This window comes from Balaenoptera ricei, chromosome 18 (assembly GCF_028023285.1).
Source record: "Balaenoptera ricei isolate mBalRic1 chromosome 18, mBalRic1.hap2, whole genome shotgun sequence".
NCBI classification, from domain to species: Eukaryota; Metazoa; Chordata; class Mammalia; order Artiodactyla; family Balaenopteridae; genus Balaenoptera; species Balaenoptera ricei.
The window spans coordinates 56320092-56338937 of NC_082656.1; the positions used below are offsets into that span (position 1 = coordinate 56320092).

Sequence of the window (18846 nt, forward strand, 5' to 3'; positions counted from 1 at the left end):
GGTAAACCCCACTAGATCATGGTGTATGATACTTTTAATGTGCTGTTGGATTCTGTTTGCTAGTATTTGGTTGAGGATTTTTGCATCTATGTTCATGAGTGATATTGGCCTGTAGTTTTCTTTTGTTGTGACATCTTTGTCTGGTTTTGGTATCAGGGTGATGGTGGCCTTGTAAAATGACTTTGGGAGTGTCCCTCCCTCTGCTATATTTTGGATGAGTTTGAGAAGGAAAGGTGTTAGCTCTTCTCTAAATGTTTCATAGAATTCGCCTGTGAAGCCATCTGGTCCTGGGCTTTTGTTTGTTGGAAGATTTTTAATCACAGTTTCAATTTCAATGCTTGTGATTGATCTGTTTATATTTTCTATTATTTCCTGGTTCAGTCTCAGAAGGTTGTACTTTTCTAAGAATGTGTCCATTTCTTCCAAGTTGTCCATTTTATGGGCATATAGTTGCTTATAGTAATCCCTCATGATACTTTGTATTTCTGCAGGGTTAGTTGTTACCTCTCCTTTTTCATTTCTAATTCTGTTGATTTGAGAGTCTTCTCCTTTTTTTTCTTATGAGTCTGGCTAGTGGTTTAACTTCTCAAAGAACCAGCATTTAGTTTTATTGACCTTTGCTATTGTTTCTTTCATTTCTTTTTCATTTATTTCTGATCTGATCTTTATGACGTCTTTCCTTCTGCTAACTTTGGGTTTTCTTCGTTCTTTTTCTCTAATTGCTTTAGGTGTAAGGTTAGGTTATTTGAGATTTTTCTTGTTTCTTGAGGTAGGATTGTATTGCTATAAACTTCCCTCTTAGAATTGCTTTTGCTGCATCCCATAGATTTTGGTTGTCGTGCTTTCAATGTCATTTGGTTCTAGGTATTTTTTGATTTCCTCTTTGATTTCTTCAGTGATCTCTTGGTTATTTAGTAGTGTAGTATTTAGCCTCCATGTGTTTGTATTTTTTACAGTTTTTTTTCCTGTAATTGATATCTAGTCCCATAGCATTGTGGTCAGAAAAGATACTTGATACGATTTCAATTTTCTTAAATTTACCGAGGCTTGATTTGTGACCCAAGATATGATCTATCCTGGAGAATGCTCCATGAGCACTTGAGAAGAAAGAGTATTCTGTTGTTTTTGGATGGAATGTCCTATAAATATCAATTAAGTCCATCTTGTTTAATGTGTCACTTAAAGCTTGTGTTTCCCTACTTATTTTCTGTCTGGATGATCTGTCCATCGGTGAAAGTGGGGTGTTTAAGTCCCCTACTATGATTGTGTTACTGTCGATTTCCCCTTTTATGGCTGTTAGCATTTGCCTTATGTATTGAGGTGCTCCTATGTTGGGCGCATAAACATTTATAATTGTTATATCTTCTTCTTGGATTGATCCCTTGATCATTATGTAGTGTCCTTCTTTGTCTCTTGTAATAGTCTTTGTTTTAAACTCTATTTTCTCTGATATGAGAATTGGTACTCCAGCTTTCTTTTGATTTCCATTTGCATGGAATATCTTTTTCTATCCCCTCGCTTTCAGTCTGTATGTGTCCCTAGGTCTGAAGTGGGTCTCTTGTAGGCAGCATATATACGGGTCTTGTTTTTGTATCCATTCAGCCAGTCTATGTCTTTTGGTTGGAGCATTTAATCCATTTACATTTAAGGTAATTATCGATATGTATGTTCCTATTACCATTTTCTTAATTGTTTTGGGTTTATTATTGTAGGTCTTTTCCTTCTCTTGTGTTTCCTGCTTAGAGAAGTTCCTTTAGCATTTGTTGTAAAGGTGTTTTGGTGGTGCTGAATTCTCTTAGCTTTTGCTTGTCTGTGAAGGTTTTAATTTCTCCATCGAATCTGAATGAGATCCTTGCTGGGTAGAGTAATCTTGGTTGTAGGTTCTTCCCTTTCATCACTTTAAATATGTCCTGCCACTCCCTTCTGGCTTGCAGAGTTTCTGCTGAAAGATCAGTTGTTAAACTTATAGGGATTCCCTTGTATGTTATTTGTTGCTTTTCCCTTGCTGCTTTTAATATTTTTTCTTTGTATTTAATTTTTGATAGTTTGATTAATATGTGTCTTGGCATGCTTCTCCTTGGATTTATCCTGTATGGGACTCTCTGCATTTCCTGGACTTGATTGACTATTTCCTTTCCCAAGTTAGGGAAGTTTTCAACTATAATCTCTTCAAATATTTTCTCAGTCCCTTTCTCTTTCTCTTCTTCTTCTGGGGCCCCTATAATTCGAATGTTGGTGCGTTTAATGTTGTCCCAGAGGTCTCTGAGACTGTCCTTAATTCTTTTCATTCTTTTTTCTTTATTCTGCTGTGTGGTAGTTATTTCAACTACTTTATCTTCCAGGTCACTTATCCGTTCGTCTGCCTCCGTTATTCTGCTATTGATTCCTTCTAGAGAATTTTTAATTTCATTTATTGTGTTGTTCATCATTGTTTGTTTGCTCTTTAGTTCTTCTAGGTGTTTGTTAAACGTTTCTTGTATTTTCTCCATTCTATTTCCAAGATTTTGGATCATCTTTACTATCACTACTCTGACTTCTTTTTCAGGTAGACTGCCTATTTCCTCTTCATTTGTTTGCTCTGGTGGGTTTTTACCTTGCTCTTTCATCTGCTTCATATTCCTCTGTCTTCTCATTTTGCTCAACTTTCTGTGTTTGGGGTTTCCTTTTCTCAGGCTGAGGTTTGTAGTTCCCATTGTTTTTGCTGTCTGCTCCCAGTGGGTAAGGTTGGTTCAGTGGCTTGTTTAGGCTTCCTGGTGGAGGAGACTGGTGCCTGTGTTCTGGTGGGTGGGGTTGGATCTTGTCTTTCTGGTGGGCAGGGCTGCATCCGGTGGTGTGTTCTGGGGTGTCTGTGAACTTAGTATGATTTTAGGCAGCCTCTCTGCTAATGGGCGGGGTTGTGTTCCTGTCATGCTAGTTGTTTGGCATGGAGTGTCCTGCACTGGAGCTTGCTGGCTGTTGGGTGGAGTTAGCTCTTAGTGTTGAGACGGAGATCTCTGGGAGAGCTCTCGCCGATCGATATTACGTGGGGCCAGGAGGTCTCTAGTGGTCCAATGTCCTGAACTTGGCTCTCCCACCTCAGAGGCTCAGGCCTCACACCCGGCCAGAGCACCAAGACCCTGTCAGCTGCTCAGCTCAGATGAGTGGTTTATTACCGAGGATATTAAAGCACAGGAACCAACAGCCAGATGAAGAGATTCATAGGGTGAGGTCAAGAACAAAGAAACTTCAGTCCTCTTGGAGTTTGGCGCACAGCACGGTGGCATATGGAGGCATTCTGCTTCACCAACCTGGAGGCTCTCTGAAACCCCTCCTTTTGGATTTTAATGGTGGCTTCACCACACAGGCATGGTAGATTAAATCCTTAGGCATTGGTGATTAATTCAACCTCCAGAACCTTTCTCCTCCTCCTGGGTAATCAGGAGTTCTCCCTCTTCTTTTTTTTTTTTTTTTTTTTTTAGAAATTTCATGTAATGTCTGAAACATTTATATTAACATGTTTCCATACAAATAACCCAATGAAAGTTTAGTATTAGTTGTTTGTTTTTTTATACTGCAGGTTCTTATTAGGCATCAGTTTTATACACATCAGTGTATACATGTCAATCCCAATCGCCCAATTCAGCACACCACCATCCCCACCTCACCGCAGTTTTCCCCCCTTGGTGTCCATATGTCCATTCTCTACATCTGTGTCTCAACTTCTGCCCTGCAAACTGGCTCATCTGTACCATTTTTCTAGGTTCCGCATACATGCATTAATAGACGATATTTGTTTTTCTCTTTCTGACTTACTTCACTCTGTATGACAGTCTCTAGATCCATCCACGTCTCAACAAATGACTCAATTTCGTTCCTTTTTATGGCTGAGTAATATTCCATTGTATATATGTACCACATCTTCTTTATCCATTCGTCTGTTGATGGGCATTTAGGTTGCTTCCATGACCTGGCTATTGTAAATAGTGCTGCAATGAACATTCGGGTGCATGTGTCTTTTTGAATTACGGTTTTCTCTGGGTATATGCCCAGTAGTGGGATTGCTGGGTCATATGGTAATTCTATTTTTAGTTTTTTAAGGAACCTCCATATTGTTCTCCATAGTGGCTGTATCAATTTACATTCCCACCAACAGTGCAAGAGGGTTCCCTTTTCACCACACCCTCTCCAGCATTTGTTGTTTGTAGATTTTCTGATGATGCCCATTCTAACAGGAGTGAGGTGATACCTCATTGTAGTTTTGATTTGCATTTCTCTAATAATTAGTGATGTTGAGCATCTTTTCATGTGCTTCGTGGCCATCTGTATGTCTTCTTTGGAGAAATGTCTATTTAGGTCTTCTGCCCATTTTTGGATTGGGGTGTTTGTTTCTTTGATATTGAGCTGAATGAGCTGTTTATATATTTTGGAGATTAATCCTTTGTCCGTTGATTCATTTGCAAATATTTTCTCCCATTCTGAGGGTTGTCTTTTCGTCTTGTTTATGGTTTCCTTTGCTGTGCAAAAGCTTTGAAGTTTCATTAGGTCCCATTTGTTTATTTTTGTTTTTATTTCCATTACTCTAGGAGGTGGATCAAAAAAGATCTTGCTGTGATTTATGTCAAAGAGTGTTCTTCCTATGTTTTCCTCTAAGAGTTTTATAGTGTCCAGTCTTATATTTAGGTCTCTAATCCATTTTGAGTTTATTTTTGTGTATGGTGTTAGGGAGTATTCTAATTTCATTCTTTTACATGTAGCTGTCCAGTTTTCCCAGCACCACTTATTGAAGAGACTGTCTTTTCTCCATTGTATATCTTTGCCTCCTTTGTCATAGATTAGTTGACCATAGGTGCGTGGGTTAATCTCTGGGCTTTCTATCTTGTTCCATTGATCTATGTTTCTGTTTTTGTGCCAGTACCATATTGTCTTGATTACTGTAGCTTTGTAGTATAGTCTGAAGTCAGGGAGTCTGATTCCTCCAGCTCCATTTTTTTGCCTCAAGACTGCTTTGGCTATTCGGGGTCTTTTGTGTCTCCATACAAATTTTAAGATGATTTGTTCTAGCTCTGTAAAAAATGCCATTGGTAATTTGATAGGGATTGCATTGAATCTGTAGATTGCTTTGGGTAGTATACTCATTTTCACAATGTTGATTCTTCCAATCCAAGAACATGGTATATCTCTCCATCTGTTGGTATCATCTTTAATTTCTTTCATCAGTGTCTTATAGTTTTCTGCATACAGGTCTTTTGTCTCCCTAGGTAGGTTTATTCCTAGGTATTTTATTCTTTTTGTTGCAATGGTAAATGGGAGTGTTTCCATAATTTCTCTTTCAGATTTTTCATCATTAGTGTATAGGAATGCAAGAGATTTCTGTGCATTAATTTTGTATCCTGCAACTTTACCATATTCATTAATTAGCTCTAGCAGTTTTCTGGTGGCAGTTTTAGGATTCTCTATGTATAGTATCATGTCATCCGCAAACAGTGACAGTTTTACTTCTTCTTTTCCAATTTGTATTCCTTTTATTTCTTTTTCTTCTCTGATTGCCGTGGCTAGGACTTCCAAAACTATGTTGAATAATAGTGGTGAGAGTGGACATCCTTGTCTCGTTCCTGATCTTAGAGGAAATGCTTTCAGTTTTTCACCATTGAGAATGATGTTTGCTGTGGGTTTGTCATATATGGCCTTTATTATGTTGAGGTAGGTTCCCTCTATGCCCACTTTCTGGAGAGTTTTTATCAGAAATGGGTGTTGAATTTTGTCAAAAGCTTTTTCTGCATCTATTGAGATGATCATATGGTTTTTATTCTTCAATTTGTTAATATGGTGTATCACATTGATTGATTTGCGTATATTGAAGAATCCTTGCATCCCTGGGATAAATCCCACTTGATCGTGGTGTATGATCCTTTTAATGTGTTGTTGGATTCTGTTTGCTAGTATTTTGTTGAGGATTTTTGCATCTATATTCATCAGTGATATTGGTCTGTAATTTTCTTTTTTTGTAGTATCTTTGTCTGGTTTTGGTATCAGGGTGATGGTGGCCTCATAGAATGAGTTTGGGAGTGTTCCTTCCTCTGCAATTTTTTGGAAGAGTTTGAGAAGGATGGGTGTTAGCTCTTCTCTAAATGTTTGATAGAATTCACCTGTGAAGCCATCTGGTCCTGGACTTTTGTTTGTTGGAAGATTTTTAATCACAGTTTCAATTTCATTACTTGTGATTGGTCTGTTCATATTTTCTATTTCTTCCTGGTTCAGTCTTGGAAGGTTATACCTTTCTAAGAATTTGTCCATTTCTTCCAGGTTGTCCATTTTATTGGCATAAAGTTGCTTGTAGTAGTCTCTTAGGATGCTTTGTATTTCTGCAGTGTCTGTTGTAACTTCTCCTTTTTCATTTCTGATTTTATTGATTTGAGTCCTCTCCCTCTTTTTCTTGATGAGTCTGGCTAATGGCTTATCAATTTTGTTTATCTTCTCAAAGAACCAACTTTTAGTTTTATTGATCTTTGCTATTGTTTTCTTTGTTTCTATTTCATTTATTTCTGCTCTGATCTTTATGATTTCTTTCCTTCTGCTAACTTTGGGTTTTGTTTGTTCTTCTTTCTCTAGTTTCTTTAAGTGTAAGGTTAGATTGTTTACTTGAGCTTTTTCTTGTTTCTTTAGGTAGGCTTGTATAGCTATAAACTTCCCTCTTAGAACTGCTTTTGCTGCATCCCATAGGTTTTGGGTCGTCGTGTTTTCATTGTCATTTGTCTCTAGGTATTTTTTGATTTCCTCTTTGATTTCTTCAGTGATCTCTTGGTTATTTAGTAACGTATTGTTTAGCCTCCATGTGTTTGTCCTTTTTACGTTTTTTTCCCTGTAATTCATTTCTAATCTCATAGCGTTGTGGTCAGAAAAGATGCTTGATATGATTTCAATTTTCTTAAATTTACTGAGGCTTGATTTGTGACCCAAGATGTGATCTATCTTGGAGAATGTTCCGTGCGCACTTGAGAAGAACGTGTAATCTGCTGTTTTTGGATGGAATGTCCGATATATATCAATTAAATCTATCTGGTCTATTGTGTCATTTAAAGCTTCTGTTTCCTTATTTATTTTCATTTTGGATGATCTGTCCATTGGTGTAAGTGAGGTGTTAAAGTCCCCCACTATTATTGTGTTACTGTCGATTTCCTCTTTTATAGCTGTTAGCAGTTGCCTTATGTATTGAGGTGCTCCTATGTTGGGTGCATATATATTTATAATTGTTATATCTTCTTCTTGGATTGATCCCTGGATCATTATGTAGTGTCCTTCCTTGTCTCTTGTAACATTCTTTAATTTAAAGTCTATTTTATCTGATATGAGTATAGCTACTCCAGCTTTCTTTTGATTTCCATTTGCATGGAATATCTTTTTCCATCCCATCACTTTCAGTCTGTATGTGTCCCTAGGTCTAAAGTGGGTCTCTTGTAGACAGCATATATATGGGTCTTGTTTTTGTATCCATTCAGCCAGTCTATGTCTTTTGGTTGGGGCATTTAATCCATTCACGTTTAAGGTAATTATCGATATGTATGTTCCTATGACCATTTTCTTAATTGTTTTGGGTTTGTTTTTGTAGGTCCTTTTCTTCTCTTGTGTTTCCCACTTAGAGAAGTTCCTTTAGCATTTGTTGTAGAGCTGGTTTGGTGGTGCTGAATTCTCTTAGCTTTTGCTTGTCTGTAAAGCTTTTGATTTCTCCATCAAATCTAAATGAGATCCTTGCCGGGTAGAGTAATCTTGGTTGTAGGTTCTTCCCTTTCATCACTTTAAGTATATCATGCCACTCCCTTCTGGCTTGCAGAGTTTCTGCTGAGAAATCAGCTGTTAACCTTATGGGAGTTCCCTTGTATGTTATTTGTCGTTTTTCCCTTGCTGCTTTCAATAATTTTTCTTTGTCTTTAATTTTTGCCACTTTGATTACTATGTGTCTCGGCGTGTTTCTCCTTGGGTTTATCCTGTATGGGACTCTCTGCGCTTCCTGGACTTGGGTGGCTATTTCCTTTCCCATGTTAGGGAAGTTTTCGACTATAATCTCTTCAAATATTTTCTCTGGTCCTTTCTCTCTCTCTTCTCCTTCTGGGACCCCTATAATGCGAATGTTGTTGCGTTTAATGTTGTCCCAGAGGTCTCTTAGGCTGTCTTCATTTCTTTTCATTCTTTTTTCTTTAGTCTGTTCCGCAGCAGTGAATTCCATCATTCTGTCTTCCAGGTCACTTATCCGTTCTTCTGCCTCAGTTATTCTGCTATTGATTCCTTCTAGTGTAGTTTTCATTTCAGTTATTGTATTGGTCATCTCTGTTTGTTTGTTCTTTAATTCTTCTAGGTCTTTGTTAATCATTTCTTGCATCTTCTCAATCTTTGCCTCCATTCTTATTCCAAGGTCCTGGATCATCTTCACTATCATTATTCTGAATTCTTTTTCTGGAAGGTTGCCTATCTCCACTTCATTTAGTTGTTTTTCTGGGGTTTTTTCTTGTTCCTTCATCTGGTACATAGCCCTCTGCCTTTTCATCTTCTCTATCTTTCTGTAACTGTGGTTTTTGGTCCACAGGCTGCAGGATTATAGTTTTTCTTGCTTCTGTTGTCTCTCCCTCTTCTAAAGCTCAAGCAGTCCCTCCCTATTAAAGCTTATTCTTAAAAAAAGATATTAAATAGGCAATTTAAAAATCGAAGGGTCTAGTGTTAGTAAAAAAATATAGAGACACAGACAGTTTCACAAAAGTCTGGTAAAATTTTACATCGGTACTTCCTTTGTAGTCAGCAACTTGTGAAACTTATCAACTGCCATTAAAATGTGTGTACCCTTAAATTGAAATATTCCACTTCTAGAACTTTATCTTAAGAAGTGTTAACTTACACAAAATTCAAAATTATAAGAGTATAGCAGAAGTTTAAAAAATAAGCTAAATGAACAAGAATATGAAATTGGTTAAAATAAATTACGACACAACCTTATATTTTGTTACTGCAGTCCAAACAGACTAATACTGCTGTTGAATACCAGAGCCAGCATTTAAATCCTGGCTTATTTTTGTGACTGGAATATACCAAAGCGAAATTTCACAGATGGATGTCGGATGTTGAATGAATGAATGAATAATTAAATGATTATAGGTAGAAAGATAAGCATTTACAGCTGAACTTTCACAATCTAGACACACACCAGTTTACCGATTTTTCGTTTGGGGCAAACCATTTCTGATTGCCATGCAGCAAATATGTACCACTCTCCTGGTTGCAGAGAACTTTCCAGTGTGTTCTGGACAGTGTAAAGACTACCACTGGCATTTGTTGAGCTATTTTGCTTAAGGAGATAAGTTTCTCCTTGGGGATCAGTCAGGAATTCGGGGGAGCTACATTAACCTTTTGAGATTACTATTTTTATTTTATTTTTTTCCTGCATATTTCTTTTCTTTCTTCCAGGTTTATTGAGATATGATTAGCATACAGCACTGTATAAGTTTAAGGTGTACAGCATAACGATTTGACTTATGTACATCATGAAATGATTATGACAGTAAGTTTAGTGAGCATCAATAATCTCATATAAATACAAAGAAATACAAATATTTCTCATATAAATATTAAATAGAAAAAAAAAATTTTCTTTGTGATGAGAACTCTTAGGATTTAGATTTACTCTCTACAGCTTTCATATATAACATACAGCAGTTTAATTATATTTATCATGCTGTACATCATGTCCCTAGTACTTATTTATCCTATAGTAACTGGAAGTTTGTACCTTTGATCATCTTCATCCAATTTCCCCCCCTCCCACCCCCACCTGTGGTAACCACAAATCTCATCTCTTTTTCTATAAGTTTGTTTGCATATTTGTTTATTTTTGAAGTGTAATTAATCTACAACACTATGCTACTTCCTGTTTCATAAAATAGTGATTTGATATTTCTATATATTTCAAAATCATCACCACAATGAGTCTAGTTACAATGTCACCATACAAAGATATTACATAGTTATTGACTATATTCTCCACACTGTACATATCATACCTGTGACTCATTTATTTTGCAACTGATTACTGCTTTTATTAAATAAATCATGCCTTGAGAGTGTAAATGCATGAGGGATAGGTTTTACAGAGAATTGGGCTCAATTAAGCAATTAATTTTATTTTTTTTTTCTTTAAATGACATGTAATTTTATTTCCTAATAGTAACCACAGTTATCACAGGTTGTGCCTGGAGTTGGGTAGTTGGTTTAATTGTTTGTGTCCCACTAGACTGTAAACTTCCAGAGGATTAGAGCAATGACTATTAAAAGGTTTACATAAAGAATCTCATTCAAAGCAGAACTTGAATCTTATTGAGGACACTTTCAGAAAGTAAATGCTCATATATACTAAATTCAGGTATTTTATGTGAGAGTAATGAGAAATACAAATTTCTTTCTCTCTATCGTTTTACAATTTTTTACTTGTATATAAAAATACAAATTGGGAATATTTTAAAATTTCTTATCAGTTTTTGCATTAGTATTTACAAAACTATTGGCCTATCACTTATTATACAAACAGGTCGGGAGTAGTGCTTCCTATCATCCGTAACTGGAGAGGTGAGCAGTAGCGATGGCTCACTGAAGTGCTTTCCAACCTTGACATCAGTGACTCTACTTCTGTAGGTGTAGTAGTCACAGTGAGAAGAGAGGGCTCTCTCCCCCACCCTTCTCAGTCCGATGCAATTCTACCTCATCTTCAGTCTCAACTGAAATATTTCCTTTTTCCCTGGTACTACCCCACATCTTCTGTGCCATGTCCCTCAACTCTATTCCCACAGGGAAGTATCAGAATTAGTCTCCCCTTTGTACGAGCATCCAAAGTGCTCTGTTGATATCACTAATACAGAATGAATTGCAGTGCGTTTTGGTAAGTGGCATGCTAATTTATTTCTCCTTGCCCTGCCCTTTTGCTGGCTCCCTCGATGCTGGGAAGTTACCAGGAGGCTACTCATCAGTGACCCTGAGGCAGCAAATGAATGGGTCTCAGTCTGCTTTCTTAAATTTCAAAGCACAGAGTAGAACTTATTTCATGCTTTAAAAATAAAAAGGGACACAGCTTGTTTTTAAAGAATATAAATTTGAATTTTAGCCCATTCTGATTATAAAATGCATAACTGTCTCTTCTTTTTTTAGAGCGATTATTCATACTGTGGTTTACTCTAATCACATCAAATCTTGTTTCATTTTAATAGTGCTTTTGACTCCGTCACAGCATTCCAGTATGTAAACATCACGGAAACCAAATTTCATAATCTCCCTAATGCCATTTGTTCATTGGCCATAGTATGTAAAATACCACCCTCAAAGAACAATCCAGAATAAGAATTTCAGAGGGTCCCAGGAGCTTTCCTGTCAGCTCATAACCTACAAGCTGAGCGTCAGCAATCTTCAATTCACGCTTGGAGACCAGCGTTGTCAAGGAAGCGTTGGATGGCTGTGATGATGGCAAGAAAGGAATCCAGATCTCATACATCCCTTGTTCTCTTCATTAAAACTTCACTTCCTTTCATGACTATTCATATAATTCTATCTTGCAAGAGAGTAATATTTATGCCTCCCTCCTAAAATACCTATGGCTTACATATCTCAATCTTGTTCCTAGCGCCATAGATGTGCCAATGTGTGTGTGTACTGAAATCCTGATCTATTAGCCAATATTTTTTAAAAGATATAAATGTGAAAAAAGATGAAAAAATAAAGTAGATATGAATCTCATAAGAGAGCCATTAAGGGACATAGTTAAAAGATTAAAGGTAAATATATATTACAAGACATGATAATAAGGTGGTCAGGCAATCCTGAAATTAAGTTGAAATGTAATATACGGAGATGAAAGGAAATTAAATATGAAACCCTGAGACACTTATTAAGCCATCAGTGGGAATCTGGACCATGATGTCACAACTAGGAAAGGAAAGACGACTCGTGTAAAGTTGGATGAGATCCAGTTTGCACTGTAGATTTATGCAGTTAATTTTGTCCCCTGACTGCATTCAGATGAGCATTTCTCCTCGAAATACACCAAGAAAATTGCTGCATTATAGCTGTGTTAATGGTAATCAGCTTGCTAATGAGCACCAGAAGGTCGTTACAGCAAAGAGAGGTTCAAAGATGTATAACCTAGAGGAAACAAGAGTGTAATTCTTCAGGGAATGCAAGTGTCTTGTTTGTAGGTCATAGATTATTTGTTTTGGTCATTGCATTGCACAGGGAGTTTAATTTAAGCAGGAAAAAATAATGAAGCCTTTTGATTGTGAGATCAGCCCAGCTTAATTAAGAAAAGTAAGACTAGACAGCTTTGAATTTGTGGTAAAAATAGAATTCTTCAGTAGACTGAAGATAGTCCGAGATAGTGCTGCCCCGTGTGGAATGATAGCTGCAGTTATGCAAAATGTGAGATTTTATTTGTATTTATTCATATACCAGATGTTGCTTCATGGATCTCTGGCAAGGACAGGGTCAAAATATCAGGGGTGAAAAAGGTAATGTTCAGAAATTAAGTCACAGTCTTGTGCAAACAATCTCAGAGTCTAAGCCTCCTTAGAGAATTAAGAGATATTTCAGGGTTTACTTCAGATGCACATTTTGGCTTCAAGAGGTTAAGTATTTATTGATACAAACAAAGGAGAGTACTCATCAAGACCACTGCTGCTATAGCTTATTAGGACACTCAGGGACACGATGGTGTGGGTGTGCAAATTCCAGGTCTAGCTGGGTGGGGCCTCCCAGGAACTCCCTCCCCACCAAGGAGTTAGGGGGCCACACTAGCTCATCAACTCATAGCATATCAATAGAAACAAAATCATAATATCACTTGCTTAAATCATCATATAGAGGTTCTGTGCTTTTGTTTAATGAGTACTTTTAAATAGACTGTTTTGCTAATATGCTTTTTGGGCAGGTTTTATAACCAAAGAATGATGACTTGGAAATGAACAATGGTTAATAATTTGCATTTCCCCTGTCTGCTAGCACATGGAATTTATCACCATATTCAAATGAATGTTTTTCTCATACCAAAATGGACAAATAAAATGGCTTCTGATGATAGACAGATAAGATAGATAGATAGATAGATAGATAGATAGATAGATAGACAGACACACAAATATATATGACTGATGATAGTATAATATAACAAATATAACATCATACTATACTATACTATGGGCATTTTACAGTTTCCAACCTAATACCTCGCTGAATGAGAAGTTCATATTTTTTACATTAACCAATTTCCTCAAATAAACACCTTCCTTTGTGAAGGAAAATTCCTTTGTTCTAAATTCTCAAGGTTAAACACCAGAGGGCCCAGTCCTAAAACTCCTCACTGCAAAGAAGAGCACACTTTGGATTAAACCAGTGTTTTAAATGTGGGTCCATGCTGTCATCTTTTTTCAGAACATCTGTGACATATATCCTCTCACAAATGCATTATCCCATCTATACAGAATAATTTGGATGGAGAATAGGTTTACATGCCAATTTGGAAAAAAAGAAAAAGTAAAAGAAAAAGAAAAGATGAAAGACAGCTGAGGAGGGATGAAGGGAGGGAGAAAGGAGGAAGGAAGGAAAGAAGGAAGGAAAGAAGGAAGGAAGGGAAGGAAGGAGGGAGGGAGGGAGGGAAGAAGGAATGAAGGAGGAAGGAAGGAGGGCAGTGTGGAAGTATAGGATGAATAAATAAGATAATTTATCAGTATAACAGTATGGTATTGGGAAAATATATTTAAAAAACAAAATCTTCTTCCAACACAGAAAACCTCTCCACGAAAAGAGGAGAGAAAGAAAACACTCTTATTATTGAATAAGCATTGAACCAGAAAGCGAAGCGAATCACCGGTAATCCACTAAGAGATGCAAAGACAGAAAAAAATCTCCCCCCTTCCCTTCTATAGCCAAGCAGACACAACCCAGTACACACATGTTCTCAAGGTAAACGGTAACTAGTCCTCAAGTCAGAGGACTTGACAGCACCATTTGTCACCAGTAGGTCATCCTAATTTCACCTGCTGGTTGGGGTGACCATCTGTGTTGGCTACTTGGTTTTTTCCAGAAGAAAAACGCACTACTCATCTCTTCATGAAAGGAAGTAGCTTTGCAATTTGGAGCAAGGCCCTCACCAAAGTTAGGTTCCTGCCTGCCCCCAGAGACTGGGAGATGGGCGCTGTCTCCCTTGACGTTTACATTTTAAAGAGATGCCTCCTGGTCCTTGAGAAAGACATTCCCAGGCCAGACAGCTGACAAAGGGCCTATACCTTTCAAAGAGAAGAGAAAGTATGTGCAATTACAAGTTTTCTAAAGTAAGTGCTCTGAGAAAAAGGAGGAGGGGGAAATCTCTTCCCTTATTTTCAACAGGAGGAATTAACCCTTTTATTTTGCATTTGTATTTGTCCTTACAGTGAGCCCCACTGATTTTAACCCAAAATGACACCCCTGGATTGTCTCTGAGGTTTGGGTTACTTGCCCTGACGGAAGGGTGGAAGGGCCGGCAGGAGCCTGAGCTGAAGCTTCTTTGGTTCTGAGAGCTCTGGGGTCTCCCAGGTCTAAGCGCTCCTGTGCTCTGGGAGTTTCTTTCCGGGAGGTCCCCACGTATCCAGCTCAGCGCTTCTCCCACCTTCGTGCGCACGCAGACTTGGCCTCCGGCTTCCCGGGGTGGGCCAGGGTTCTGTGTTTCTAACCTGCTCCCAGGCAGTGCTGCAGCTGCTGGCCCAAGGCCCGCCCCCTGAATAACAAGCAACTGTGTTCACTTATCCTCATAGGTGCAAAAACCCACCATGTACCAAACACACGTTCTGGGGTAAATCGTTTCGCCTCGTTAATTTCAAGGAGGAACGACCCGTAAATGAACTAAGAAAGTTAAGAAATCGTTTCCTAGAACAGCAGAGGCTTAGAGCCTTAAAGTGGCCTTAAATACAAATCCATCCTGTCCCCGAACACTTTTCGGTTTCCATTCTTAAGGTAGCACATTCCTCTGTCAGACAGCTCAAATTTTTACATATGGAGATGCAATCTGCTTCCTTATACTTCTGACCCATTGGGTCTGCTTCTGTCATCTGGAACTACAGAAAATAAAATAAGATAGAAAAACCTAACATCTCCTAAACACTTTACAGCCTATAAAGCAAATTTATGTTGATTACCTGATTTTATCAACATAACCCTTTATATATTTGTAGCCAGTAGTTTTTTCACCACTGTCTTATCTTCCGTAGGTGAAACTCCCCAGGGTTTCCAGATTCTTCACCACCTTGATTTCCTTCATTTATACACACTGTAGTTGTTAGTGCCTCCTTTTAACTGGGTACAAATTAAAGGCAATTAAAGAATTAGACCTCATCTCAGAAAATACTTCCTAGTAAGCACTTCCTTAGCACAGACACTTCTTTTTGTTAAGTTACAATGCTGCGTTAAGTCTTCTTTTCTTACAAATAGGAATAATCAAAATATTCTTGTTAGGAAAGTATGATATAGGTTTGTTAAACATTCTTCTCCTCTTTTGCTAGGCAGATTTGTTGTAAACTTTTGCTTTTATCTCCCATGTCACACTACGTTAGAGGAACCAGGACCTCAGAGAAGAAGAACGCCTGTTACGAAGCCCCTGACCGCCCCAGGGCTCTCTCCATGCTGCGCACAGTGCGGGAGGGGTGCGGTGTCAACTCACACTTCATCTTGGTCAGTTCAGACTCTCAGATAAGCTGACGCTTCCCTTGCTTCTCTCCCCCAAACCGCCTCCACCGATGAAGAGGAAGGGGCACGTGGCCTCCCGGCAGTGGAGGAGGGCAGAGGCCGGCGCTGGCAGACACGGAGTCCCCGCTGTGCCCTGTGCGCCCTGCTGGGCCCAGACTCCTGCTGTCGGCCGGGCGTCCTACGGATGGCGAACCTGTGCTTTATTCTTCCGGCCCCTGGGAAACTTCTGGGTCTCCACCACGTCCGCTATCCAGTCCCCTGGCTTGTGAAGAGTTGCCTGCAGTGCTGTTCCCAAGACTGGCCGACTGTGCGTCAACTCGGCTTCTACAGTGTGGAACTGAGAAACCTCAGGAGCACCAGGGAGACCTCGCTCTGCCTGACCACACGGCTCCCCTCTCCTCACGAGGCCCTGCGCACAGCAGGCGCCTCTCAGAATTCCAAATGGCGGGGCGGAGCGCCGGCCTCCCCCCTCACTGCCTCCCACAGCCCGTGCCCCGACGCCTCCACACCGCACGCCACCGCCGCTTCCCCAACCGGCGCCAGGCAGGGAAAGCAGGATGACATCTCCCGTCTCACCTGCCTTCTCTCGCTCCTTCACCGTCTCCTGGGATCAGAAAAGACTGTCTTCCCCTACATCCTTGTCCGGTCTACACTTCCTTTACCTGAAACTATGACCAGACCGGCTAAAGCTTTCTATTGGCATGCTAAAAGAGCCGATGAAGAAATTCAGATAATTTGTTCAGATAATGTGGAACACAAGGCTTGATTCTTGCTGCACAATCCTATTCTTTCAATGCAAGAAGCTGAACGTTATCTTCTTTCTCTTTGCATTCTCAGCAGGCACTGTTAGTTGTCTCTTCAGATGCTTCCTTCCTTCTTCCTTGCAATAAGAACCCTGATTTTGTAGCATGCGTCTGTGCGTGTCAGGGGAGGCTGAACTCCTCCCTAATCTGTTTGCTGATATCGATTCCTGGGACTGTGGCAGCCATTTTGAGACCATGAGGATACCTAGACATAGGGGAGACCGGTGACACTGAGGAAGGCGGAGCAGATAAATGGGAAAAAAATGATTCCTTGCTGCTGTCATTGAGCTGCTGAATTAACCAAACTTAAACGTGCCCTAATTCAAAACTTCCTATATGAAATAATACATTTTCCTCATTCTTTAAACCGTTTCCACTTGGATTTTTCTTATTTGGAGCAGAAAGTATCCAAATTGATGTGTTATCTTTCTGTAACACTCTCCTCCAAGGCAGATGAATAACCTGGCCAACTTGGGCAAGATAGTAAAGGACACTAATGATATTAATAGGATTAGCCCTAGGAATAGCAGGTATGAAAGTCCAGAGTTCTCTCTCTCACTTAAATTCTCACCACCACTGCCCTAGTTTACAAAGTCCCCATCATTTTTCATAACAAGTTGCACAGCTAGTCTGACTGCCATTCATCTCAACTGCCACCTCTAAACTGTCCTCTCCAGCTATTCTGGAGTCTTTTCCTAAAACACAAATCTCATATGACTCTCTTACTTAAATGCCTTCCATGGTTCCTCATGGTCTCCATGATGAAATCCAACCTTCTTTTGTGCACGGTCTACAAAGCCCAGCATGACCTGGCCCCTGCCTACTTCTTCAGCTTCTGTTTCTGCTTATCACTGTCTGGCATTCTGTACCACAGTCCCTCAAAATCGCAGAAACTCTCAATGAACTGTGTCATTTCTTGCCTCTGTGCTTCTTTGAAGCTATTCCTGGTACTCCGGATCAGCTCCCTCAGGTGTTAAGGACTGACAAACCTTCACTTATCCTTCTTGACTCAGTGGAAACCTCACTGCATCCAGGAGTACCTCCCTGAGAGCCCTGGGAATGGTAGGTGTGCTAGGTGTTGTGTGTTAACTGTGCCTTGTCTGTACTTGTCCTGTGGCACCTCTCACACAGAACTGCACTTCGCCTGTGTCTGTCTCCCATATAGACTCTGGATTTACTGAGAAAGAAACCTTGTTGAGTTTGGTCTCTTCATCACTTAGTACAGCTCCTAAGATCCAGAGAGACAGCACAGCATAGCCCAAGTTCTGGCTGGGTTCAGATTTTGGTTCCATTGTATCCTGGTTATAAGACTTTGAGCAAGTAATTAACCTCTCTGTGCTTTAATTTCCTTACCTACTAAGTGGGAAAGATAATAATAGCTGTAAGTACTATTACTGAATAGTAATAATAGCAATAGCATCGTTGTGAGGATTGAGTTCATTCATGTACAAATATTTAGAACAGTGTCCAAGAGTAAGTACCAAATAAATACTGTGTTTTGTAATTAGTATTGGCGTGCAATAAATATCTGTGAACTGTACTGAAGGACTGCAGCTGCTCTCTAGGCCGTGTTCTTCTCTAGGGAACTAAATGGTTTTGGAAGTCACAGACTATAAGGGCAGTGATTTCTGTTCCCGAACTTATTTATGCTACAGCCTATGATGCTCCAGTCATACAGAGAGGGTTTATCAAGTGCCCGGTGTTTGCAAGGACTGTGGAGGCTGTGTGCGCTACTGCTTCTCACGTAGATCCCACAGCAAACAAATGTATACATTTAATCTGAGCCCCTGATTCATCTCTCGCTTGGTGCTGAGGTCCCCACAGGGCCCAGAAGGACGAACTGGTGAGTTGACAGAAGCACACTGGTGGAGTCCTGGACTCTGCATCACAAAACAGTACTAAGGCGCTTGCTTCAGCAGCACGTATACTAAAATTGGAATGACACAGAGAAGATCAGCATGGCCCCTGTGCAAGGATGACACGCAAATTCGTGCAGCATTCCATATTTTCTGTAAATCAACTATAGTTAAAGAAACAGGTAAATAAGAAAACCATACTAAGAGCTGTGTGGTCTTGGGAAGTCACTTAACCTGACTAAACCTCAGCTTCCATATGGAAAATGGGGGTGATAAAGCCTGCTCTACCTACCATATAGAGCATATATAGAAACAGATGAATTAAATGTGAAATGTTAAGCACTTAATGTACCAAAGCAAAAGATTTGCTAATTACCCCCATCAAAACCTTCTCTGAGCTCTGCAGAGTCAGTTTGTCTGACCCACAGAAACTTCCTGTAATATCCTCAAGGGACACCCCCCCCCCCAGCAGG

General features: G+C 39.4%; 1 non-coding gene across 1 annotated transcript; it reads left to right on the top strand.

Annotated features, from left to right (window-relative positions):
* The first annotated feature begins 18420 nt into the window (after positions 1 to 18420).
* Positions 18421 to 18527, top strand: LOC132352783 (U6 spliceosomal RNA). Its single transcript, XR_009498866.1, has one exon. It is a non-coding gene; the product is annotated as a U6 spliceosomal RNA (small nuclear RNA).
* The last annotated feature ends 319 nt before the right edge of the window (positions 18528 to 18846 follow it).